Source organism: Oreochromis niloticus, linkage group LG11, assembly GCF_001858045.2.
Source record: "Oreochromis niloticus isolate F11D_XX linkage group LG11, O_niloticus_UMD_NMBU, whole genome shotgun sequence".
NCBI lineage: Eukaryota > Metazoa > Chordata > Actinopteri > Cichliformes > Cichlidae > Oreochromis > Oreochromis niloticus.
Genome location: NC_031976.2, coordinates 6,321,807 through 6,349,724, shown reverse-complemented (window position 1 = coordinate 6,349,724; position 27,918 = coordinate 6,321,807). Strand labels below are relative to the sequence as shown.

Sequence of the window (27,918 nt, the reverse complement as noted above, 5' to 3'; positions counted from 1 at the left end):
CTATCTATCTACCTACCTACCTACCTACCTAGTGACAAGTGAAGGACATACAGACTCAACAAACAAGGGATATAATGAGTGTGAGAAGGTAAGCTGACACCAATTAAATTGAAAAACCATTCTTAACTCAAGTAATAGGACATTTGTTAAAGTGGATGTGGGTGATTCAGCAGCCCATGATGAAAGAGGGACCAGCTGGGAGATGCTGCTTCGTGTTCGTCGCAGTCCCACTGGAGGCAACAGGGGTGTGAATATGAGAAAACAGCTGAAGAATACAGATGGATAGCTTCCCATTATGGATCATTATAGCTTCCTATGAGCCAAATATTGTAACTGCTAATGTGAGTGTGGAACAGTGTATGCATATATTTTTTTTTATTGTGCTTTTAGAACTTTTTTATGGAGGTTGTAACAGTAAAAGTTGTTAAAGTGGTTTTACGAGTTGCTTCATAAACATTATGTTGACTTAAAATCAACATAAACCATATGCCACTAATCATAATGAACTGATGTGTCATAGAGAGAGTGCAACCAAATAAAAGGGGCAAAAGTCCCTTTATTTAACTGCAAAATAATGTCCTTGGCACTGCAGACACAGTCACACAGTCAAGTTCAAAATCCAAACTTCCAAGCTCTGTCACATCAAATAGGCTCACTGGTGGGGAAGAAAAGGGAGCAATGGAGAGAAAGAGACAGAGAGATTTGCTCACCCAGACCTTTCTAATCTATTAGTCTGGGCTGCATGTCAACTCCAATTGAGCAAACACACCTAAGTGAGCTCGGTCCCACAGAGACCGCCGCTGTTCATCTGGTGTGTCCACTGCAACATTTCTGAATATGCTGGTTCTGGTTCTGGATTAGCTTTCCTCCATAACACTATTGTGCTCTGTATTCCAGTCACATCTCTGTGTGCAGCGACGCACTGAGTACCCATAGTCCAGCCTGTGTCGAGGCTTAAGGAGAGTGCAGTGGAGTGAAGACACAACAACAGGACCTCTGCAGTCCTTTAAGCAACCCACCTTCAGGGAGACTGTCGTGATGCTCTCACCAGCGCTCTTGGGACCACAGGTGGGAGCAATGCTGTCTGTTTGAAACAGATGGTGGCGATTGCTTTCTGCTGAAATGTCACACCAATATTCCTTGCGTAAAAGATTGGATTACTCTGTATCTCAGAGCCACTGGGGACTGATGCATCATTTGGAGGAGCTCATTATTCTTTCATGGACACTTCTTAGTACTTGAAATGCACGCACACACACACACACACACACACACACACACACACACACACACACACACACACACACACACACACGCATACACCTTTTCCCAGTCGGACCCAGGAGAGGACTCTCATGCATTCACTCATAAGGTCACCATTAATTTAGCTTCTCAGACTTGTGGAGATGGTGATGGATGGCTGATATTTCCTCAGAATGCACACTTTGTTGTGGATGCCAGGAAAAGGCTTTACTCCATCAGTCAGCTAGGAATCAGATTTTCTTTTATCCAGGGGCATGAATCTATTTGCTTCTGTCTGGTGGTGCCACTGGGCTCAAAACACAACAAAGAGAATGACATCTGAGTGGGTGTGGAGTTAATGACATTCTGTCATGGCTGATATGGTGTAGACTCCGCTAAGGACTCATCCCCTCCTTCAGACCTGATGGGAGGAAGCAAAGACAGAAAGGATATAAAGTATATTCCCCTGTCACTGCAATTGTGCTTTCTTCTTTTCAAAAACGCGGTTCTCACTCATTGTCACACACTTAGCCATGAAATCACTTGTATTGCTCTTAATTCCTCTTCTTTTTCATATTTTTCAGAATGTTTTGTTATTTTCTTTCCCACTTCACTATTTTTTTTCTAACACTTAAGTTACAGGTTTAAAATCTTTAGTAGGTGTGTACTCATTTCAGGAAACCTCAGCCAGTGCTTTCAAAAACCTTTTAAAAACAGAACACATCATCTTGAACAGCTGCATCTTGAACTGTAAAGGTTTCTAAACACACCCTCACCATGAACCTAATTATCCATTCACTCAGTCTAATGTCATTTTTTCCTGTCATCTTTTCCTTGTTGCACTTAAAAATGAAAAACTTCAGGCAGGGAGGGAGTTCCTGTGGAGAAATATAGCAGTCTTTTCACAACAACTCACTATTTCTGCTGTAAATCAAGTTGATGTGCATCTTCTGATAAATGTAAGGTGTAAATGGCTGTTGGTAGTGGCAGTTTGTAACCACTACATGTGTGGATCAGAGGGGGTGAAAGTACAGACATACTTAAGTAGAAGTACAAATAAGAGTGTTTAAAAATACTCCAGTAAACATTGAAGTACTGATTCAACTTCTTTACTCAGGTGAAATGTACTCAAAGTAAGAAAGTAAAAAGTAGCTCTTCGGAGGACGTTTCTACTCAATTCAGTTTGGTTCAGTTCAATTATTTATATAGCACCAAATCACAACAACAGTTGCCTCAAGGCGCCAGCTATTTTTGTTATATTAATGTAATAATAAATAATATAATACATGGGAATACAAACTTTATTTTAGCCTAAATTTTAATTCTAAGTAGAAAACAAAAAAATAGCTCTATTTTCTGCTTCCTGCATTGTCGAGGATGACTTTGACTCGAATGACTTTGAATGAGTAGCCTAAACAAAAACTAAAATTGGTTGAAATGGCTCAGCGTGGGGAAAAGAATCACAACTCACAATAATTTCGATTGAGTGGTCCAACTGTGACTTATGGACACCTGCAGTTGTTGTGGTGTTGTGGCAAAAAAATAAATGAAACAACATAAAAACAGCCCACTAAAAAACCTGACTATCGTACAAGGTTTCGCCTCTTTCATGTCTTTTTTGTGACATCCTCTGGTGATTAATACACAAACAGGATTGCACTGCACGCGTTAATGCTAAGGCTCAAATTGGTTTGATGTTTGAAGGCTCACAGTGGTGTGAAGTAATAACTTGCCCTCAAATATGTCAAACCAAAAGTAACTTGCCTGTTTTGAAAGTGTAACTCCGGGACAAACAATCTGGCCGCCTTTCATCTGTGATGAGTGGAGGCTGTCAGTCAGCAGTTTACCTCAGCTGTCAATACAATATGTGACCATATTTTCAGCTGAAAGTATCGATACAAGGTGATTTAAGTCAGTGAAGGTCACTTCTGTTTTGATGTCATCAATACTGAGGCGGGTTGTTTAGGATGTCCTAAACTTCACTGTCAGTAAGCGCTGCTGTTTTTGCCACTGTTAGCTACTGTTAGCCAGCATTAGTGAAACTTTCTTTGAACAAACAAATAAACTGTCATAGAAGCACACTATTTATTAAAGGGAAAGTGTGATTTTTAGGAGACTTGAGCCTAACAAAGCTTATAATCAGATGGTATTTTTGTTTAGCTGACTCCAAGAAATCTGATTCTTTTCATCTGGACTTTGCGTTTTCCAGCTGAAAATGGGATTTCTGGAAATCCTTTCCTGGACAATTAAGACGGAGATGGGAGTGTTGCATATCTAAGCTGCTGACAATAAAAAATTACGACAATATCAGGGTTAAAATAAAGTATTTATGCTTTTATATTATAGTTATTTATGTTTTTGTGTGCTAGAACCATATTACAAATTTCCAATATCTAGTCACATACATAAAACCCAATTAGGCAGAACAGTGCCGTCCATCTCACCCATTGTATTCAAGATAGCGTCGCAACATAGTGTCTTCCACAAAGCAGCGCCCTTGTCTCTGTATTTTTAATGGATAAATTCTAAGTTTATGAGAATGCATCAATTTGTCTGAAGAAGTAATTACACTCTAATCAATGTTTATGAGTAAAATTTTTTTTTTTCAATTTATTAAACTTTTAACTAGGCCTTAACACAGTATCATGCAAATTCTGTAATAACCAGATGAAAACGTGAGTGAAGTTGCTAATGTAAATAAATGCATATCCCATGCCATAATACTTAGGAGATGAAGTCAGCTTTTACAGTGTAGTCCATTTTGCTTCAGAAAAGTGTTTTGCAGTATGCAGCTGCAACCAAGCTTTAAAATCTTTTGGAGCTGATGATATCGTCTTTCAGTGACAAGTTTTTCATAACAATGAGCTCAACTAGCAAAACTAATTTAGCTCAGTGTAATTAAAATGTAAGAGTTGCAATTAGCAACAACAAATATGTTCTCATAAATAGAGCCGTAATTAAGCTGTAGAAGTTCTGGATGTTATGCACAGCATTCCCAAACATTGCCGTATCACTGTCAAATTAAATGTGACACCTTTGTAGAATAATTACACAAACCAATGAGAGGATGACACTCATGTCCGTGGTACTGCTTTCAGTGGCATTTGCAGAAGACGCTGCTTCAGGGTTTATAACAAGATGCTAATTGCTCTGGAGATTATCCTGACAGCTTTTCTCTCCAGCCACTACCTAAGCTTGCATTTTACATTTTTTACATGTAATTGTAGTGTTGAAGGCATACATTCGAAGGCACACAATTTCAAGCTATAAAAGCCGTTGAGGTCAGTTCCTTGCTATTTTATAATACTGTGCTATTAGCTGTTGTTTCATTGCCCGATCACAATAACATGAGATGTTTTTTTGCATATTTTGAAGATTTCTTAAGTAGAACACTGGGAAGAATTGAAACAAAGTAGCATTGGCTTTATCAGTTTATTAGGGCAGTGATTCTCATTGTGAGGTTGTTTGAATATAATCTGGAAGTGTGTGACTGATTTGTGATAACCAGACACAAAGCCAACCTTAATGGTCAAAGAGTTGCTTTTAGAAAAAAATCAAACAGCGTCAGAAATATGCTGAGCTGTGGGGTTACTCACAAGGTGTAATTCACGGCGCTGCTACAAAATAGCACTAGTCAGCTCATTCTGGATGAATAAACAGATGAATACAGCACACAACCTGTACACTCTTCCAAGACAATGCAGTCATTAAGAGTTGAAGTTACTGTAGTCACAGTGTCAGTGCTAATTTTCAGCTCAAGGCTGCTGGGAATAATTAGAATCCTATCATGCAAGACAGACACAACACGCTATAATCAATACAGACAATTACAAACTACACTATTCTCTTCGCATGGAGGAATGGAAAGAGTGAAGAATAGATCCAAGTCAACCAGGCAAAAAGGTCAGAGAATTAAAGCATGCGGTGTATCAGAGCGATTCAGAGGGTAAAATTCTATAATGAGTTTTAAAAAAGTCAATGTCTAGAGTTGGTGAAAAATCATACATTTAGAAATCTGATCAGGGTCTCTAAAGGGTTTGTAGGGGTCGTACTCGTTGTACTGCAGAAGGTGAAATCCACTGAATGGGGTCAACCATTCCAGCACTTAATTCTTTGTGAATCATAAAATCCACATTTTATGATCACAGTGGCACATTTTTTGTAAGCAAATTGGTTTGGTGACTTTTTGAATTGCATGTCAAAACTAGAGTGTCAGATCACTTTTTTTAACGTTATAGATAATTCACAGACAGGGATGTAGAGACAATTGGAAATGTTTGTTTTGGAAAACCTGGTTTAAAAGGAGAGACAGCCTGAATCCCACCTACATCCTACATGAGCTCTGACAACACGGAGGCAGACTTGCATTCTCTAAAGCTGCTTCCTTACAGACCGTGTCTGCTCCCCAGCCACCTAAGTCATTCATACGAACATAATGAAAATGAATACCACTACTTAAAGTGAAGCCGTTAAATGGGACAATTAAGTGAGAATAATAATTCATATTGGCTAACCTGTCAGTGTCGGTAAACGATTTAATGAAGAAAATGTAAATATACTGGGTGAACTTAAAGTGTTGCAGATGCTGACAGCATTTTATTACATAACAGTTAATGTCCACCTGAAAATGCACCAACTACATTTAAATTAATAGAATCTATTGGTATTAACTTTACAAAGGCCAATACAACGGAGGGCAGCTGTCATGACTTAACTCCCACATGAGTTGATATTGTTTATTATGCTGCAGGCTAACTGCTGCCTCTCTGAAAAAGGTCATGATTCAGGGAAGCTCCTGTAGCACTTTGCAACAATTCACAAAAAAAGTTTTGCATGAAAACAAAAGTCACTCAGTGCTTGTGACTTCCACCAAGTTCTGTACGAGGACCGGTGCTTTTTTAACCTTGTGCATGCTTCCGTTACACAATACTTTTAAGAAGTATTGCAAATTTTAAATTATTATCAATACAGATAACTTTCTTAAACATAAAATGCACTGGACTATACTGTATATAAATAAAGATGATATACTGCTAGCACATAGTTCATAGCTTCAGGTTTAAAACAAAGAGACGTGAAACTGAAAACAAAATATCCACAAACATTTGGTCCTTTTTAGTAGAATCAGACTTCACACACCAACACACATCAACCCTCTGAAAATTATCGTCTTCCCTTTACACTCTGTTACTTCAGGTGAATGTCTGGAATAGCCTAAATCTAATGGTCACTAAATGAAAAGCCAAATATCTCCATAAATCAATATCAAACACAAAATAATAATTTAAGAGAACATATTCGTTAATCAGTTATTCACATATTCTAAATACGTCTAAATTGTCACTTTGATGTGCCACAGGGCCTCCTAAGCAAGCAACTGAACTTGAACTTTTTTGCTCCACATCAAACTATGTAACACAGAATTTAGGTTTACAAGACAAATAATTAGACGGTGTGAACAGTTCTGATTATTTTACTTTCCAACACAGGTGGGACAGCCAGTCCACCTCTGCTCCCTCACCTTCCATAAACTCACTAAGCTAATACTCCCAGAATATCAGCTAAACTGAGTGAAGAATCACCAAACAATAAATGTGTGTATACTTAGCTTCCAGTATCAATCATTGATGAACTAGTAAAAATGTCGGTTAAGGTAATGGAACCCCTGGTCTTCATTACAAGAACTATTAGACCATTAATGAAAGCAAACTGTAAACATGACTGAATATTAGTTAGTAATATGTTTTCTGTTTCATGCTGATATGTTTTGAATCTCCAGTGAAAGGCCACATCAGGTGAAATCTGAACATTATGCTGCTGTAATAAACTCCTCTTCTTAGAAAGTTGTTCTGTTGTTTGAAGAACAGATTTCTGTGTACAAATGCTGCATGAATAAATATCAAGCGCTATATTAAAATGATCAAAGTGAATTAAAGGTTTACCATAATTTAGTATGTATTAGTTATTTCCCCAGTTTGAGCTTTGCTGTATTGCCAGCCTTTAGGATTATCACTGATTAATTTGACTTCAATCACAAATGTTAAAAGCCATAGTCTTACACCGGATCATCACTCCAGCTAGAAGAGAAAGTGTGAGGGGCCAATCTCAGTGTGACAAGGATTTAATTTAACTTTACAGGCTGTATATTACTTTATCATTTAACTTTAAGCCTAATGAAGTGGGGTTTTTGCTTTCTTTTATGCTTTTATACGACCTACATGGAACAACCCAATACGAACACATGAGGCGAGGAAGCCTAAGATGCACTTTTTGTAGTCCATCTTCAAAAAATTGTAGTTTCAATGTTGTAGAGTCATGTCATCAACAACATCAACTGATAAATTATTAAAGAGCCTATTGCACGTGCAGTCTGATTTTCTGAGTACTACATTTCTCTTTACTTGAGAACTCCTTCATATCTTTCCACATGATATTTTTGATTGAAGTCAAATCATTAGAAAAAGGTAATTTATTTTTATTTTGGTATTCAGAAACAACTTATGCGTACAGGAATTGATTAGAAGGGCTATGAGCACCAATACAAGTCTGAATGCATATTACTGATATCACACACACACACACACCCACACCCACAATGACTGACTGGCTCATTAGAGGAGAAATGTGGAGCAGTTTATCACAGTGAGTTCATGCAGATCTAGAGCATTATCGACCTAAAAATGGCACAGCCTGTCACTGCTTTGTCACGGCTATCGACATGCTGTCTAGAGCTGGATGGATGTCTGTTCCATGGCTTTAATTGGCTGCTCTGATATCCACAGAGATTGATCAGTGGTTTCACAGCTTACAGATGAACCACACAGGAATCCACAGGATCAGTCACTGGTTGTTCAACAAACTCTCCATAAACCTGGACAAGAATTTCACTCTTCTCAGAGAGCACCACTATTCCATCCATTCATTCTCTCCCACTTATCCTTTTCAGGGTCGTGGGGGAGGGCTGGAGCCTATCCCAGCTGTCATAGGGCGAGAGGCGGGGTACGCCCTGGACAGGTCGCCAGTCTGTCGCAGGTAGAGAAATGCTAGAAATGCTAGAAAAAAAAAATTAACAAAAACCAAAAAGGACATAAAATCTTCACAAATGTCTCAACAGTATTTAAAAATAAAAGGAGAAAAGGTTGTTCAGGCGTTCGTCGCATGTAAACACACGGACACAGACAACCATTCGCACTCACATTCACACCCACATTCACACCTATGGGCAATTTAGTGTTATCAGTTAACCTCTCCCCACTAACTGCAGGTCTTTGGACTGTGGGAGGAAGCTGGAGTACCCACAGAGAACCCGCACAAACACGGGGAGAACATGCAAACTCCACACAGAAAGACCCCAACCAGCACCACTATTATTTTAACAAAATCATTTATTATTTCTTAAACTAGTAACAGGTGAAACATGCTTGAAAATGACTTGAATGGCAATAGACATATCAGCCACCACTTTGTGTAACGCATGTGTAACAGAATACAATGATGAAACTGATACATTGTATGTTTAATGTCTAATCTAACATGTGAGCCAAAAATGCTGAATTGAGGGTAATATATTCATATAAAAGAAGGTGTAAAATAGCTAATATTATGAACTAACTTACTGAAGAAATTAAATACATTTACAGAAGTACTTAAATATTTGTTACTAGCTTCTGAAACTATTACTACAGCAATGTGTTTTGTAAATAGAAAATGCCAGCAAGTTCTGGAGAAAGGTGAAGTCCTTTACATTTAAAGAACCAGCTGTTTTACAGTAAACACTGTAAGGGCCGAAGCTTAAGCCTTTGACTTACATAGACTTACACAACTGTACTTATAAGGTGCAAATTTTCTGGTAATTGATGCTTACAACCACAGTGTTGCGGTTAATTCAACTAACAGGGCAATTTTAGGTAGCAAGAGTAGTTTGCACACATTTTTTTTGCCATACTGACAAATTGGCAAGCAGATTTACTCAACAGTTTAAAGTCCTTTCTATTTATGGCTCAATCTTTAATTGTGGCCAAAGTTGTTAATATTTCTAATGTTTCCAAAATAATGTGTTTTTAAGAAAGTGGTTAATAATTGTAAATTTTATTACAATATTGTAACCTACAGTCACGTAAAAGAGAAAGTTTTCATAAGACTATATGCAAAGCTGTGAGTACATTTCATGATTCATTGTCCTGTTGCAGGACTTAATTTGAGCCAAGCTTTAGCTGTTGGACAGATGCCCTCACATTGCATACTTAGAGTTCATGTTCAAATCAGTGATTCTAAGGTGCCCAGGTCCTGTGGCAACAAAAGAAAAACAAATCATCATCCCTCCACAACCATGCTGCACACTTGAGGTGGTTGTGCTAATATGCTGTGTTTTGTTTTCTCCAAATGTGGTGAGTGCATTATAAACAAACATCTGCACTTTGGTCTCATGTGTCCAAAAGACATTGTTCCCGTAGTCTGCTTCCGCTGACTTTCCCCCTTTTTGAAACCTACATATTTTCTGTTCCTCTGTGTAATATAATGTCGTTCTTAGTAAGGCAGTGGAACAATTCTCAGAAAAACATCAATCAACATTATATAATAATAAATATAAATGAATATTGGTGGCCTCCAGCTCGCCTTGGAATGGTTCGCAGCCGAGTGTGAAGTGGTAGGAATGAGAATCAGCACCTCCAAATCTGAGGCCATGGTCCTCAGCCAGAAAAGGGTGGAGTGTCCACTCCGGGTCAGGGGCGAGTTCCTGCCCCAAGTGGAGGAGTTTAAGTATCTCGGGGTCTTGTTCACGAATGATGGGAGAAGGGAGCGGGAGATCGAGAGACAGATTTGTGCAGCGGCTGCAGTGATGCGGACGCTGTACCGGTCTGTTGTGGAGAAGAAAGAGCTGAGTGTAAAAGCGAAGCTCTCAATTTACCGGTCGATTTACGCCCCTACCCTCACCTATGGTCACGAGTTGTGGGTAGTGACCAAAAGAACGAGAACGCGAATACAAGCGGCGGAAATGAGCTTCCTCCGAAGGGTGGCTGGCCTCTCCCTTAGAGATAGGGTGAGAAGTTCGGCCATTCGGGAGGGGCTCAGAGTAGAGCCGCTGCTCCTCCACATCGAAAGGAGTCAGTTGAGGTGGTTCGGGCATCTGACAAGGATGCCTCCTGGGCACCTCCTGGGTGAGGTTTTCCGGGCATGTCCCACAGGGAGGAGGTCCTGGGGCAGACACGGGACACGCTGGAGAGATTATATCTCTCGGCTGGCCTGGGAATGCCTTGGTGTTCCCCCGGATAAGCTGGAGGAGGTGACTGGGGAGAGGGAGGTCTGGGCTTCTCTGCTTGGGGTGCTGCCCCTGCGACCCGGCCCCGGATAAGCGGAAGAAAATGGATGGATGGATGGATGAATATAATCATTTATCATTGTGGTGCCATAATATGTTGTATGGCATTGTTTAAATCTGCATGCAAGTATGAATGTCAGCAGAAGCATATGAGAAAGCAGGGTTGCCAAACTTGTTTTATATCATGGGCCACATACAGCTCAGTTTAATCTTAAGTGAGCCTGATCAGTCAAACTCTGCTTTCTGTCAGTGAAAAGAAGTTTAACTATATGTTTAAATCTTAATAAGAGAAAGAGAAGTGCAATTTCAACAGTCTGTCTCAGTTTTTCCTTATGATAATGAAATTCTGCTGCAATACATGAAAGAAATCTTTCAGCATGACTCTTTGGGTTTAAACTGTAAGAAATAAATCTGTAAAATTACAGAAAAATAATCCTATATCATCAAGTTTTTGTTAATTTAAAGGAAAGGTCCTTCTTGTATGGACACATTATTGAAAATAACAACAACATGAATTTCTATAGTTTGCAGTGAAGAAACACTAAAAACTTTTCTGTTATTTCATTGTTGTTTACTCAATTACTCTGGTGTAGAATGACTAGCCGTGGAGGTGGTCATAATCAAGTAGGAAAATCTGTATAATGTGTATTTGACAACCCCTGTGGTATAACTACATATTTAGAAAATAAGTAATAGTGATCATATGATATTTTTTTAAAGATAATAAATAGTGAAAGAAAACCTAAAGGACGATGACATTCATTCAAACCTAAAAATCTTAACAGTCATCGTACATAATAAACCAGCAGGTCTAAATATATGCATACATAAAGTATGCAGTGTGCACTTCAAAAATACATTTGTACATGTGTGCTTGGCAGCAGTTAGGGCAGAGAGACAGTTATTCAGCCACCTCTCTTTTTTCATAGTTTCTCCAAAGGGACATGCCAAGAAGGCAACCGCTGAGAGTGAAAGACAGTATCTTGATTACATTTTTCATCAAAACAATAGGCCCTCTCCAAGACTAGCAACCGGCAGCAGCCCAACCATATAATTGAGAAGATTTAATATTGCTAGGTAGGGAAGCCTCTTTCCCTGTGGGTTAGAGAAGCATGCAGATACCAGGAATGAGAGCATGAAAGGACATTTCTGGCACAAAGGACATGGGCCTATAATATTGATTTTTACAAAAAAAAAGTTTGTGGTGACATAATACTACTTTTTCTTTTTTTTTTTTTTTTTAGCAAAAGGGCACTTGCAAGGAATCATAGCTGGATTGTTCTTGTCTGAGATACAGTTATTCTGATAGTCTAAATATTGATCATGATATTGATCATGAGATGACATGCGGCTTGAGCTGTTAGCATGATGGAGAGTTTAACTAGACATAGAGCTGAAATGAATAGAAAATGATGATCAGGGATGAATTAAGGGGTGGTGGCTCCCTGCTCCCAGACAGAGAATGCTGTCTGTTTTGATGAGTCACTTTCTGATCCCTCGTTTCCAAACAAATTAGGCAGAACACAAGCACCGGAGGACAGCAGCTTGATGAGGTCTGCAAAATCAATATGCTATTAAAATCTGTCTTTGCCCGCCTCTGCCCATCTGTGCCCTCTGGCTGGAATAACTTAGTGTGTCCTGACCAGTCCTGGCTGACTGAGGGGCTGGCAAAACCTGCTGTACTTGGTACGGAGACACGCAGATATTTTCTTCAGCTCTGGGATTAAACAGTCACAGTCAACTATTTCACAACATTGAAGACCATAAAGAACAATAACACTGGCTAAACACACTTCTTCAAAGGTACATCCGAACATGTCCCTCCTAAGAGCTTCATCCAGATTTACAAGGTCTTGGGAAAGACTAAAGTGGGAAGATTATGGACTTTGACATACTCCCTACTTTCCTCATGGAGGTAAAAACTATCACTTCCTCTTGTTAAGCATATTTGGAATGTAAGCATATATTTAGCTCACTGGGGGAGTAAATAATTATGATGTACCTAAATAAAAAAAAGGATGGATTCTGGATAGATCTATAGATATATACTTCAAAATATACTTCTGAAAATGTTATCAAAGATGAGCTCTTTCAGTTTCAGAAAGACATCTCATAGCAAAGAACAAAAGTCATCCTAAAGTCTTAGTGGCCCGTCTATCTCCAAAGACAAGAGAAAGAGAAGCTTCGCTGACCGCTCAAACAGTCTACCTCTATGGACCTGTTTAGAAGAGGATGAGGAGGTGGAAACAAAAGAGGCATTAATCTGTAACCAGTACCAAAACCTGCAGGTGAGAGCAGAACGACGTACATCAGTTTTACCCAAGTAAGATTATCCTGAAACCAGCGCTAATTTGATTTCTTCCACCGAATTCTCATCCCATCATTTATACTGCATTCTTCTAAGATGCTAATCTTCTTCTCAGTTCTCTTCTTTGCTGCTAAGCTACCTAGTGGAAATGAAGGGACCACTAAAGAGTTTTAAGTCAGTAAAAGGATACGTTGCTATAGCCGGTGGCAATGCTAACTAGCAAACCATTTTTTCACTCACTGATGACATTTTTTGTGGTGCTATTTGGTGTTTATGCTGGTTAAATTGTGTCTTCATTGCAGTGAAGTCAATAATATGATCAGTCAGAGGATCATCGTGTTGCATATGTTCCAAAAATGTGGTGGATTGCACGAATAGTCACTTTCAAGCTTTGCAACATCATTTCTGGCAAGGTGAGGGCAACTTTGCCCCGTCAAAAATATACTGCACACGTACGTATACATAGACTTGTTCTTTGGGCTCCATTGATTAGCTGTTGCCTTTCAATGTGAAGTGTCCACAGTCTTCCTGTGACTGGGTGGATTACTATCATTGTACAAATTATTAGATTAACTGTTGATCCTAAATCAGCCACAGGTGTGGTTGCAACAGTGTGTACCTGTTTGTCTGTCTGTGTAATCCTCATGAAAGACCGGTGGACCTATCCAGGGTGTAAGTCGCCTCTTGATCCTCTCCAGGCCTGAACCCCACCCCCGAACACCTTAGTATCTTAAGTATATCAGCGATGGCAACCTGGTCTCAATCTGCACCAGGGTCATGCTGAGAAAAAATCGTAGCCTACTCCACAGAAAAGTTAGTATGGGGGAGAACTACATTTTAGAATGAATAATAATTTAGGAAGCAGGCTCATTTGTCACCTGCGTGAGATCAAAACCACTCTTAGCCCCATCCTCCACTAACAACTACCCATCAGTAGATCTCCACCCGCATTCCAGTTCAGTGGTCATTCATTCATTTAAAAATAGGATGTCAGCACCTCTTTCAGTTCATGAGGCAGTCAGTTCATCACTGCAGCCACATACATTCAACCATCACAGAAAGAAAAGTCTTGCAATCTGACGTGTTCCCTAGGAAACTGCTTCCCACTCCATCGCTGGCTGGAGTGACTTTTTTTAAGCTCTTTGCTTGGATAAAACAAATATTGATCAGGTCTGTCATCACCTATTTCCTGTATATCTGATAACATAAAAACATGTTATATTACACTTAGCAGAGAACATAAGAGAGCTGTTAAAAGACAAATAGACACTTGGAGTAAAAGATTCTCTTATGGTTCAAAAGCACATAGCTATTTCTCTTGAGTGTTCATCTCCAGTCTGTGACCTCTCGATTGGTTAACTTCCAATTTAGAATGATTCAGCACTCAAATGAAATATAGGAAGCGTGGCTTTGGCTACACGACACATGAAAGTAGACAGGTGGGACTGGATTCAGCACTTCATGCTCTGTTTAGCTCACTCTTTAGTTTTGTCTAGACTCACTGCTTACTATTTGTTGATCTTATCGTCTGGTTTGATTCTATAGCACTTAAGATGTTATGTGTGCCGAGCACATCCAAATGGAATTGGGATTTTCTCTCATTAGCTATGAGACAGCACATAAGACCTGATAAGGACTGAATACTTTTTTTTATTGTCTTGATATGTGAAACTTTAAAACTGACAGAGGTATAATTTCTTTCTATCATGACTGTATGAATTTAAAATTAGAGTCAACATCAGTTTCTGTTTGTGTCATTCAGCATGAAATAACAAGGGAACAGGTGTCAGCTGCCCATAAAACTTACTTACTATATATGTATAGTACTATACAGTGCTATATATGATTAAAAACTAAAAGTTAAAAGGTTAAACATCACACAAACTAATGAGAAAGCAACGATAACGTTACTAATGATTAGAAATATTATCTAAAAAAGAAACAAAAATAGAGAAAATTAAAAACTTTGCAGTTTTTATACATGGATTGATGGTTTGAATGGAAATGCACCTCGTAGCACTGATGTACTGATGATTAATGTGCACACTGTTTTTCTGTTACTCAGCAGGATAAGGGGCCTTAAAAAATGATCTGAGCTCGGATGAAGTCTAAGATGACACGGTCAGCTGCTGTATTTCATATCTGCCAAAATCTTCACCAATATTTCATCACATTTCCAGCTGACTAATGATCTGTGGCTATTATTCACTACAACTCACACAGGTCTTACTTTTGATCAATGAGCAGTGAGCAGGATGTCCTCTCTGTTATGAATCATACGGAGAATGCTGAGCATAGAGGCTCCAAATAGCCCCTGCAAATCTACTTCAGCAAACATTCGTGAGGGGAAAAAAAGCATTTAGAGGCAATCTTAGAGACTAGTGCACCAGAAAAAAACTCGCTTTTATTATGCCAAAAATAAACTCACTTTAGTTGTGAAGATTAGGGCAATTTGTTACATAATTAGTTTATATGATTCTCAGACGGTCTGTGCTGGGGAGCTGACAGAGAAGGATGTGATGAACATTTAGTATCGGTGAAAATGTACATCCACATAAAAGTTAAACCATGTAAGGTAACTTACATTTTTGATAGTCAGGTTGGCCTCTTAGTACAATCAGATAGTTCAGAGACAGGGAGGCTAATATTACATATAACTGCAGAAATTGTATATTACTAGAGATGCTATTAATCACCAGAAACACCAATCATAGCTGTTGTGGAGGCAGCAAGACAGCTAACAATTAAATATAATATTTCTATGTTACTCGCCCAGTTCTCTATATAAAGTGACTGCAGAAAAGTGAAATACTGCATGTTATCTTTTAAAACTAATCCCTCAGTTTTGAGACATATTGTTATCCACATTAAAAAGACAGCACTTTTGATGGGATCAATTTTGTTGCTTTTGTATTTGTTTTATTCTTTCAAGGTGTTTATTTTCCTCTTTTGTATTAAGGAACTCATGCTAATTGTGGATTTTAACTATCTGTATTGACAATAGGTATAAATACCTAGATACATTTCATAGTAGCGATCATGCTGTTACAGTAGTTCCATCACATCCTACCAACACAAGACCAATCTTTATCATTTTCTTCCCACAGTCACAGATGTTACATGCAACATTCATGCTGGCTGTTCCAATTAGCACAACGAGCTTCAAAAGGAAGGACGAGGCAGAGAATAAAGTGAAACTGAATGATTCCCAGCTCTAGTTAATTATACACCTGCTGTATAATGAAGTGTCTCAAACCAACAATGCATCCATAATGGTTTCATATTTAAAGAAAATTCTGCGATGTCCTCGTGTTTCATCAGATATTGAAGTCTGTAAAAATGCAAAAACACAATTCATGTCCTTAGAAGAGAGCGCAGATCAACATTTGAATTGTCCTGCCGACCAAAGCCCGGGACACCTTGCAGGGCTGAGTTTGAAAGAAGAGGATATCTCCAAGTAAAATCCCCACAATACCATAAGACCACTCTTTGATAGTGCTCAGGCAGCCTGGCCTTGCCTACCCACCCACAGAACTGTTGTATAACGCCTGAGAGTGAACTCTGGGTCACCCACATCTCAGTCTCACACTTCTCTAAAACATTTGGGAATAGTAGTAATGTGCTCTGTGTGTTCAACAGAATGAGAAGGATCAAAGAGTTAAGATGCTCTTAGGTGAGTGCAGAGAGTGGCTGTACACAGAGTGGATGCAGTTAAGGGTCCTATGTGGTTATATAGGCCTAATGCAACAAAACAACTGTCATTAGAGGGATCCATTTGTTACACCTACACTTTATACTCAGCATGAGATCTCAGTCTAGATTTAGGTGTGTGTTCTTCATTACGTATTACTAGTTTGATAAACTGAACCCCTACGACTAACATTTGAAACATAAGATCTATAAGGAAGGGCAGCTTGGTGGCACAGTGGTTAGCACTATTGCCTCACAGCAAGAAGGCTCTGGGTGTGAACCCACCATCTAGCCAGGGTCTACCCTGCCTCTCGCCTTACAGTAGCTGGGATAATCTCCATCCCCCTGCAACCCTGAATTGGATAAGGGGAAGAAGATTGATGAATGGAGATCTATAAGTTTGGATTGAGGTTAAATCTAAGGAGATGACTTGCTTTTATCCTGCTACACCTGCTCATCTATACTGATTCAGTTACAAAATCACTCCTCCGCTGCATGCATCACTTAATTCATTCACTTCTAACTTCACAGGCAATAAAGCAGATAATGTTTGTAAACTGTTTAGGCTCTTCCATTCATCTGTCTTCATTCAGGTGCTCACAAATGGAAGTTTGTACTTGTGTGCCCCTCTCAGCATCTGTAATTATAACGAATGACCCCCTCAACAGCCTTGCTGTAGGCTTTTAGCTGTGATGGCTGCTGGGAATCCTTGTCCACTGATTGTGAAAGAGAATTCACCGCTTTGGACTATTAGTCTGACATGAAAAGATGTGAAGTTTCAGAGTGAATTAAACATATAAGTGTGTAGAGCTGCATGTCTCTGTAGTGTAAATCAAAGACACGCAGTAAAGCTGCAGCATCTTGTAACACCCAAGCAGATAGGAAAGTGGGTGGCACAGCAAATAAATGACAGCATCGATTGTCAGCTGTTTCACGAACTGTCTTTTGTGGCTCTTTTCTTTTATAGCTCTTTTCACAGAATTTCCCTAGTTTAATTATTGTGTGGCTCAGCCCATTCCTTGTCTTCACTCACTCATTTGCTTTTTGACCATGCTCTCACTGTATTCATACCACATGTGCCCTGCTCACTTTGTTGCAGGTTCCAGTCCTCCTCTTTTTCTCAAATGTTGCTATTTACCTCTTTCTTAAAGATAAAATGATAGTCCTGGTAATTACCCTGTGAGAGGTGTAAGAAGCTGTGTGGGCAGAGGGAATAAGAGAGTATACAACAGGGTAAAAATAATGAAAGGAGAGGAGAGGATTAGAGACATTGTTTAAAAAGAAACTAATTACTTGGAAGTACTTTACCGCAGTGTGATATGTCGCAGCACACACACAGTGTTCTTTATTTGGCAAGTAATCCAACAGCTTTAAAAAGTCATGTTTAGTTCATTTGTTCCATTTGCTGCTTGTGACTGTTCAATCCTGATTTTGTGTCATCTCAGCTACTATGAATGAAAAGTATGTTGAAAGGACTAAAACTGAAAAAAGGGGGTTGCCTTCTGGGTCATAGTCCACTTTCTGTTTCCAGGCCACAGTTACCACTTAGTACATGAATCTTCATAGAAGGTTCAAAGGTTCAAAATGCGTTTAAAAATGTGATATAGTGAGTTTAATCTTATAGAAGATTAAGGAAAATAGTACAAGTCATATTCTCTTGTTTATACTTAATAAATGATAAGTCACTTATAAAAAATGTTGCCAGTTAATTTTCTGCAAATCAGTGATCAGTTTATCTATTCATGCACTAATTTCATTTGTAGAGTATCACAGTGCCAACAGTCAATAGTCACTGTGCGCTGCATGTGCACTTCTCCTGTGTATTCATCTCCATCGGTGCAGGACTGGCCCAAGTATTGAAGATGGAAACATTACCTCATGGCTTTGATATTCAATTAGGTTCTCAATCAGTGTCCACAAACAATTAGATCACTCTAATAAATTATAGATGCAGTATAATTCATGAAACTCATTCATTTCTTTCCCCTATAGTTACCAGGGAAACTCCAAGTGCATCAAAGGATTCACGGTTATGAGGTTGATCTCAAAGAATACTTTCAGTAGCATCAGGTGGGTGTTTAGTGAGTCACTGCTGCAGATGATGTCTCCACTCTGCTAAATGAACATATACTGCAAAGCAGAGGAAATCGGCATCACCGCATTTCTTGTCTCCAGTTAAGTAAATTTCACTGAATGAAAATTCCATCGATTGGTTTCTCGTCCCACCTTAACACGCAGACATACTATAAGATGCAGATCAGGTATGAGCCCAATCTGTTTTTTAATGTTTGCACATTCTTATCAGTTTACTTTAAACATCAGACACCGAGGCTGTGGCCCCTCAAACCACCGAAATTCTTTTAACTACTCCAGACATTCTGTATAGCACATCCTACATACACGTGCACATACACATGCAGAATGAAGGGCCTAGCTGAAGGCTATCGCAGCAGAGATGGACTTTTTTCTCAGCGGGAAGCAGAAATACAAAGGCTAACAGGCAACAGATTTAAACCATCCCCCCCCTCAAACACACACACACACACACACACACACACACACACACACACACACACAGGAGGAGGCCACAGCAGTAAGAAGCTCCTCTAAAGGAACAAAAGCAACAAGGACCTCTAACGTTTCAAATTAGCAAACAGTATCACTACATGCACTGTAGCCTCCAAAGACTGAAATCCAAGCAGCGCTGTCTTCACTCAGAAACCACTAAAGAACCAGACTCCACTGCCTTCGTACAGCCCGGTCAGCAGTTTCCAGTCTTTGCCACATGCCACGTTCCACGCTGCACTGAATATTCCCGTTTTGAGTTGGAAAAGTTGTTGTTCAAAGTGCTGTGACGTGAAAGCTCCCATATTTCAAATGTTTTTGTTAATGCACTCTCAAAGCAACGCAATGACATTTTCAATACAGTATAACCATCTGAGATAAAATTCGCCTGAGAGGCCGTTATTATGAACAGATCATGATGAGAGGCAATCATGCTCAACACTAGCAGTGCTGAGGTTATTTTATTAAGCCTTCATTCTGCCTACATATACAGGAGCATTAGCAGAACTACTGCCCACCAAAACCCACACACATTTCCTGCTGCATACTGCCCACTCACTACAAAACAACAGGCTAGAGATGGTGAGTATTCAGGACACAAGAGCCAAAGACAAGAGAAATTCAGTATGGTATTTAAATATTAAATATTATTGTGCACAATGCCTTTGTAGTCCATGTAAAACATACCATTTTTTAAAGTTTTGGAAACATGAAACTATCTGCAAACCACTAACCACACACTGTTACGGGCACATTGTACGGGCTAAACCCAAACATCTGCCATGATGACCATAGGCCTCCTAGTGATCATCCTTTGATTATTGTTATTCATGGTTTTGGTTCTCTTCATTGTTTTCTGCTTGTGTTTATCCTTAGCTCCTAGGATTTAGCTTCTTTTTTTTTTTACTTTGCCTTCTCCTGTTCCTAGTCACTCTAGTGTCTCCCCAGTCAGTCATGTCTCTATGGCTACGTTCACACTGCAGGTCTTAATGCTCAATTCCGATTTTTTGATCAAATCCGATTTTTTTTGTCTGCTTGTTCACACTACAAATAAAATGTGACAGCAAACGCGCTCTAGTGTGAACCCTCAAAGCGACCCGCATGCGCAAAAGAAGACGTCACACACAACGCGCTCTGTTTAGACCCAGACCAAACAGTATTGTTTGACTGATGGCCCTTAATATAAAGACTTGTTTCGGACTTTACGTTTACCAATTTTGCTTCAAGCTGTAAAGTTATTTTGTTATTTACATATGGCCTAATAATTATGCTTCATGCTTCAAAGGATAGTTGCAGATTATACAGTACAAATAAAATGTTCACGTTTCTCCAACGTTGTCTTCCCAACAGTTTCACTGACATCTACACGAGATGGCCAGGAAGCATTCGCGATGTCTTCTCAGGCGCTTCCTCAACGCTGATAATTGGCGTCTGTCTTGTGTCAGTGACGTAAAAGATGGATTTAATGCCATTCATGACCATTCAAACAGCAGTCGCTTTCTAAAACATCAGATATCAGTACCACATACGAAAGTGACCCATATCGGATTTGAAAATATCGGATTTGTGCTGTTCACACTGTCATGCCATGATCGGATATGGGTCGCATAGGGTCAAAAAAGTCGGATTTGATGCGCTTTCGCCTGCAGTGTGAATGTAGCCTATGACACAGTGTCAAGTCTGTGTCTTTGTGATTGTCACCTGTTTCCTGTTTTATTTTGATAGTCCTGCGTGGAGTGTATCTAGTTTTGCTTCCCCTTGTCTCATTATGTCTGATTAGTCCCAGCTTTGTTTCCCTCCTGTTTCCCATTCCCTCGTTACTCCCTTGTGTATTTAAGCGCTGTGTTTTCTGTTGCACTTTCTCATTTAATGGTAAAAAAAACAAACAAACAAACAAAAAAAAACAGAGCTTCCAGTCTTTTAAGTAAATCTAAACAACTCACCATGGGCACATATCACCCACCTGCCTCAATCATTTCAAAGTGGGTATTTTTTTCTGACAAGAGGTCTGACAGTGAAAACTGTGCTTTAAAAGCTAACAACCTCACACTCTTGCTCTTTACTGTTAGTTATAATATTATCCTAATGAACTCATTTAAATGGGTAGAGAAATTATCTGTGGGTTACGTGGGCCAGCTGCAGAAGCATACATTGACAGGAAAAGATTACACTTTGAGGGCACATTTAATGTAAATATTTAGAAAAAGTGACATATTAATAAAGTTTACAGCCCATACAGGCAGGTTTAAGAGATTACATTTTACTGTAACCCTTCAAGAGGAATACACTTTCGTGATAACTGATTACGTGTGTTCATCTCATCTGATTTTCAAACACAACACAGTGGAAAACTGTGAGACAAACAAAAGCAGTGCAGCAGAGGTCTATTTGAGGTCAGGAGAAAATTTCAAAAACAAACAATCTTGCTATTACTCACAGGTGGGCATCAAATATGCAAATAACAACTCCAAAACCAGAATTTATCAGGCCTTCACAGCATTGTCAGCTGGGAGCAGCAGAGGACATGTGATCAGAAGACATCAATAGTTTGTTTCGTGTGCCTTGTAGATCCTTGCCAAATAAAAACTTCTGTGTAAATATGATGTTAGAAGTAGTTCTTAAACAGAATTTCTTCTTCTGAGAAATTTGACATTGTGGATCGGTTGGTGTCAGTAAAATTATGCCTCCTTTCATTTGTCCAATTATAAAATGGCTTCAAAGTGCCTTGGATAACATTCAAGCAGCAGGTTCAGATTTAGTCAAGGAAATAGAAAGTATGTAATGCAGTCTCCTACTCCACCTCCCACGTTATGCCTACTGTTTGACCCGATTTTGAAGTCTAGCTGTTTTTGTTATCATCCATCTTTGGTCTGCAGTGTGCTGGTTACTGTATATATGAGGCAGCTGTGTACTTTTTGCAGCAGAGGAGGTTAGAAGAGGGATGTAATGACTCACCTGCTTCTACCTTAAACCCAGCACCACCCCTGGCCTACTTTACGGTCTATTCTTCCCCACAAATGGCTCCTTTCAACATCTATTCTTCTACCACTCTCCCATGATCCCTCTCACTCATGTGCTCCCTCTGTTCTCATGTCTCCTCTCCCTATTTAAATCTCGCTTGCCCACCTACCTCCTCTCAGTCTCCACTACTCCCTCTTTATTTGACTTGATTTGTCTGGAGTCCCGTTTCCTTCCAGTCAGAAACTTTTAGTCTCACTTGCCACAACACCTCCAGGCCTCAAGGAAAGAAAGCTGTTGATTGAAGTGAAGAGTAAAGTCAGTGTTAATGTTTATGTATAAGCGAGATATGAAATATGTCTTTTCTGCTCTGTCAGGTAAAAATCGTGTATCTCCTCTTCTTTGTTCTTGTATAGAAAAATATAGAAAATGTTAAAACGCCCTGGGCCTGTGAACACCTTGCACACCTCATTATAGAAAGCTAGAAATGGATAGTTGTCAAGATTAAAACAAAGCAATTTCTTTTCCTGGAAAGGTGACATTTAGGTGATACGTGCAGGATTTTCCCCAGCTTCTCAGTGTGTCACAGAGAGTGAAAAATGGACTTGAATGTCACACTTTCTAAGACTCTTCCAGCACAGACGGAAACGTGACTCTGCAAAGGGCTAAGACCACAGCTATACCTGTAGATTCCCGTCTGTGTCTATCGATGTCGAGGTGAAACAAATTCAGTTCATCGAATTTAAATTCATCGGAAATCTCTGATGTCTTGATCTGACGTTTTTCAGGCTCTAGGAACACATACTGATGGTTTTCAATAGAGCATACAGCTGGCAGGAATCTTGTGTCTAATCCTGTACCAGGGTGGTAAGAAGTCTATTTATTCATGCCCAGTTATTTCCAAATCAATGCATTACATAATGTTTGTGTAATCAAAGTAAACCTCCTTATCTGATTGCACTACAAACGTCTTAAAGTGCATTTAAAAACAAGAAGAAAAAGAAAATGACTATAGAAACAATTACAATACTATTACTTCCAAAGTAAGAGAGTGAGCTGCCTTAGCAGAGGTTTGTGCTCTCTAAGTGCTTCTTTTTTCATCAGTTACAGCAAGTCCTCCAGGTCCTAAAGAAACATAGCAGCCCCAGACCGTCACACTACCACCACCATGTTTGACTCTTGGTATTTTATACCAAATGTAACAGGACACAAGTCTACCAAACAGGCCAACATTTTTCACAAATATGAGACAAGCCTTTGTCTTCTTTCTGTTCAGCACTGATGCCATTTTTGTCCAGTCTCTGTCTTATTGATGAATCATGAACTCTAACCTTAATTGAGGCAAATGAGGCCTGCAGTTCTTTAGATGCTGTTCTAGGTTCTTTTATGACCTCTTGGATGAGTCATCAATGCACTCTTAGAGTCATTTTGGTAGGAAGGCTCACTGCTATTCCAGGTTTTCTCCATTTGTGGATAATGGCTCTCCCCATGGTTCACTGGAGTCCCAAAGCCTTAGCCTTCTTTGTATTCCTTTCCAAACTAATAGATGTCAATGACTTTGTTTCTCAGCTGTTTCTTTATGGCATGATGTGTTGCTTTTCGAGCTCTTTTAGCCTACTCCACTTTGTCAGACAGGTTCTATTTAAGTGATTTCTTGATTCAAGAAATCTGGTGTGGCAGTAATCGGGCCTGGCTGTGGATAATGAAATTCAACCAATTATTGTAACAATAAAAATTGTTTTTAATCACAGTTAATTCATGATTTAATATATGGTTTACAAATTCAGGAATGGGGCAAATAATTTTTCGTGGTACTTTAATTACACATAATGAAACAAAATGTATTAGCTTTGAAGATAGTTTTGTAAAGCTAGACCTATGTCCTGAAATAAATAACAATGAATAATAAATGTTCTGTTTCTCTTTCTTGCCCAGCAGCTTTAAAGAACCATTCTTCATCCAGACTGCCCTTGACCTTGGCTTTTAAATCAGTGCGGGAGAGCAGCTCAAAAAGTGCTTTTCCCAAACCCATGTGGCACTTTTGTTCAAATCATACACTTAGACATGAGTTTGAAATGAATTCTTCCTTCTTTTTTTAACTTTTGACTTTATTTGCAATATCTTGGTTAAACTGTATATACATACACACTCACTGGACATTTTATTAGCTACACCTTGCTAGCACCGAGTTTCAGAGCCGTCTAAATTCTTCATGGTAAAGATTCAACAAAGTGCTGGAAATGTTCCAGAGAGATTTTGTTGACATGATGCAGATTTGTCGGATGTACATTCATGATGCAAATCAATATATCTTTGCCCCACTGGATTGAGATCTGGTGACTGTGGAGAAAAATTGAGTACAGAGAAATCTTTTTCATGTTCAAGAAACTAATTTGAGCAGCCATCAGATGATGGGTTCACTGACGTGATAAAGGGATGGACATTGTCAGCAAGAATACTCGGGTAGACTGTGCCATGTAAACAAATGTACACAGAGTGTGACAAGAAAATAACCCCCCTACAATTACACCACCTCCAGCAGTCTGAACTGTTGACACAAGGCAGCATGGATCTATGATTTCATGATGTTTGATTCAAATTCTGACACTGACTGTCACACCAGAAATCATCATCAGACCAGGAAATTTTTCATTCGTCTTTTCTCCATCTCATACTGTACAATTTTGGTGTATCCATGTGAAATGTAGCCCCCTTATGCTTTAAAAGATGCTCTTCTGCATACCTTGGTTGTGACGAGTGGCTATTTGAGTTACTGTTGCCTTCTGATCAGCTTGAAGCAGTGTTTCCTCTGACCTCTGCCAACAACAAGGCATTTTTCACCCTGAGAACTGCCACTCACCGGATATTTTCTTTTCTTTGCCCATCCTTCTTAAATTCTAGAGGTTGTTAAATTAAATTTAAAAAGACTCAGAACAGCACCAACAACCAAATTTAAAGTCACCTAAACAACATTTCTTCCAAATTCACACTCTAGCCTTGAAGTTCAGGTGGTTGTCATGATCACGTCTGCCTCCCTAAATGCTTTAAGTTGCTGCCATGTGTCTGGCTGGATAGTTGCATTAATGAGCAGTTGAACACATGTGCCTAATGAAGCAGCCAGTGATGGTGTCATTAATGTGATAGAGGTAACACCGCTATGTGGTAAAATTCTGCTGATAGCTGGGAAATGGATTGGGGGTATGTGACGTGCGCGGGGCTGGATCAACTCCACAGTGAAGGTGTTAGCTGGCCTGGGCACCAAATCTCTCTGGAGGGAACATCAACATTATTTCCACAGCCGTTTGGCATGAGCACCTCAAATGATGACTCAGACTCACAAGGGCAGAGGCTCCGCAAAGCTGATGATGCTTCAGCAAGAGCATAAATGAACACGCAGCTGTATTCACACACATAAAGCAAAGGAAAGAGAAACTGTGCACAACCACACTGACTTACACACACAGGGTGTGCATCCACAGATTGCCATCTCATTCACACTAACGGATGCAGAATGAAAAACACTCTCACCAGCATCTCTCCGGGGCGTCTTGTAAATAAGATTTCAATAATCCAAAAAAAAGGGATGAAAAATTAAAAATTATCGTATGTATTTGCAGCACGGTCAGCAACACGAACACATTTCCACAGTAATTTAGCTCTCTCACTTGGGTGCAATCTAATTTTACCCTCCACACATAAACCTTCTCTTCCAGTAACTTGCAAACCGCACTCTCCAAATGCACTTCACATTGCTGGAACATAAACAGCGATACTTGAAATAAAACAAAGGAATACAACACAAATTAAACAGCTCCACCATAACCCAAACTATCTGCCATAAAACTGGATCTTCTTTCTCTTGGCCGTCTGTGTGTGAAAATCCCATAACCATAAACAGCCCAGCTGGTAATCCATTCAGGGGCCCCAGAGTTTTAGCATGTGTCAGCGGAGCGCAGAGCTGAGTGGCTTTAACAGGTCCTAGGGCGATTATGAAGGTCTGAGATTCCCTCACCTGGATGTAATGGGCCCACAGTCCCAGAAACACCCTCCTCTCCCAAAGGATAGACTCAGAAGGGGGCTGGGCAGATACAGACTGACATGTGCTGGGCAGATGTACCTGACTAAAGGGACTGAGGATCACAGCAGGTACACTGGCCTAATGTGATGTTACTCATGAATGATTCATCCTCTCTTTCAAAGACTATTTTTACAAAAGTGATGAGGAATTGCAGCTTTTTTTTCTACCAATTGTGCTGTTTTCAGAGGGTGTGGGCCCAAGTCTATTGTTAAGTCTACCAGTAAAATCTATACTGAAATGTCTTCAAAACAATTAGATCAAATAGGATTACATGTCACGAAAACGTAGATAGAAAGAACAGATATGTTGATTACGGATCTAGAAGATTCATCGGGATAACTTTGGTGATTCCCCTAATCTTTTCTCCAGTGAATGAAATGTATGTCACTGAATTTGCTGTACTCTAATACAGCATCAAAGTTTCATTGAATTTGATGATTGATTATAGTTTGCTGTCTGCAGCAGCTGCTGTCTCTGGTGCTTTTTGCTTAAATGATGAACAAGAATGGTGAACATGGTAAATACTTTATCTACTCGACATCCTGCTGCACATGGCTGTCCACTTATAAATTTGTTTTACTGCAATCAGTGCTTAAAGACACTTTTTTTTTTGCTGCAATCAAAATTACAGCATTTCACAAGCCAAAATAATCAGATAAGGGGTAAGACTGCGTGCACATTCCTCTGCATGATACATAGTCTGCATGAGGCATTTTCACAGGCTGCCACTGAGCTCATCTTGCATGCCGCTACACAGTCTGGAAAATGATTTTCCCTGAAGCATAATTGCATGATTAATACTTGTATTAGGCTATCTCTACCAAGTAATCTGTCTCTCCTGACCTTGCCAAATCCAGGTGAATAGCTGTTGTCCAATTAATAAATACTGCCTGCACTTTTGGAATGCAGAAGAAGGGGGAACGGGGGCAGACTGGAACTGAACTGATCCTCCATCACATCGTCAACCCTCCAGCAGTTTGTCACTGTCCATTTTTTCACAAACTGATAACGCTGCTGTCCAAGGGCCAGTTTCATATCAGACAGGCTAGACTGACTGCTGGATGAACAAATCATCCAGCTGTTTCTAACAGCCTCAACACACCAAAGTCTTTCAAATTCTTCTGTTCCTTGTCATGCTGTCTCTCATCATCTAACATTAGTACCCAATCAAACGGGACAATTAAGTCATTGTGTTTTGTGTGTTGCAAACCATACAGCTTCATTATGTGGGCTAGTATACTCGACAGAGTGGTTGTGGGTGGCATTTCTGAAACATGAGGTAACTTTTGTTTTCCTAAATGAGAGGTGGCGAGTGAAGTCGTGTTCTTGGAGCTATCCAATCCTTACGAGGATACACTGATTGCTTAAATGGGTCATTTACACCTGGCGCTAACAAACACGCTCTACTTCCTATTTAACATTTAATAGAGCCTCCTAACACATGTCAGGTCAGCACTGTCAGGAAACGCCTACAGCGCTAGCAGCTGTGGGCCAACAGACAAGAACAAAGGAAGAGTAACATGACGATGTGATGACAGATGAAATGTGTCCCAGCTTTGTTCTTACTCACTGTTTTCCTTCTTGTTCCATTTCCCTTATGATCCTCAACTAATTGTAGTCCTCCTTCAATATAACCTTCATCTCTGTCTGTTTTCCTCCCTAAAATCCCTGTTACTCTGTTTTCCAGCTGTAAGGCTGCTTTAATCACAACACCCACAAACTGCTGTTTAACACTGATTCTGCATAACGTAGTCGGGA

The 27,918-nt window shown here is 39.6% G+C and overlaps 1 long non-coding RNA gene across 1 annotated transcript; it reads right to left on the bottom strand.

Moving 5' to 3' along the window:
- Positions 1 to 21: 21 nt before the first annotated feature.
- LOC102078126 (uncharacterized) lies at positions 22 to 27,918 on the bottom strand. The gene is made up of 3 exons (XR_266767.3): positions 27,731 to 27,918; positions 22,255 to 22,376; positions 22 to 1,663 (listed from the first exon to the last, which is right to left on the bottom strand). It is a non-coding gene; the product is annotated as an uncharacterized LOC102078126 (long non-coding RNA).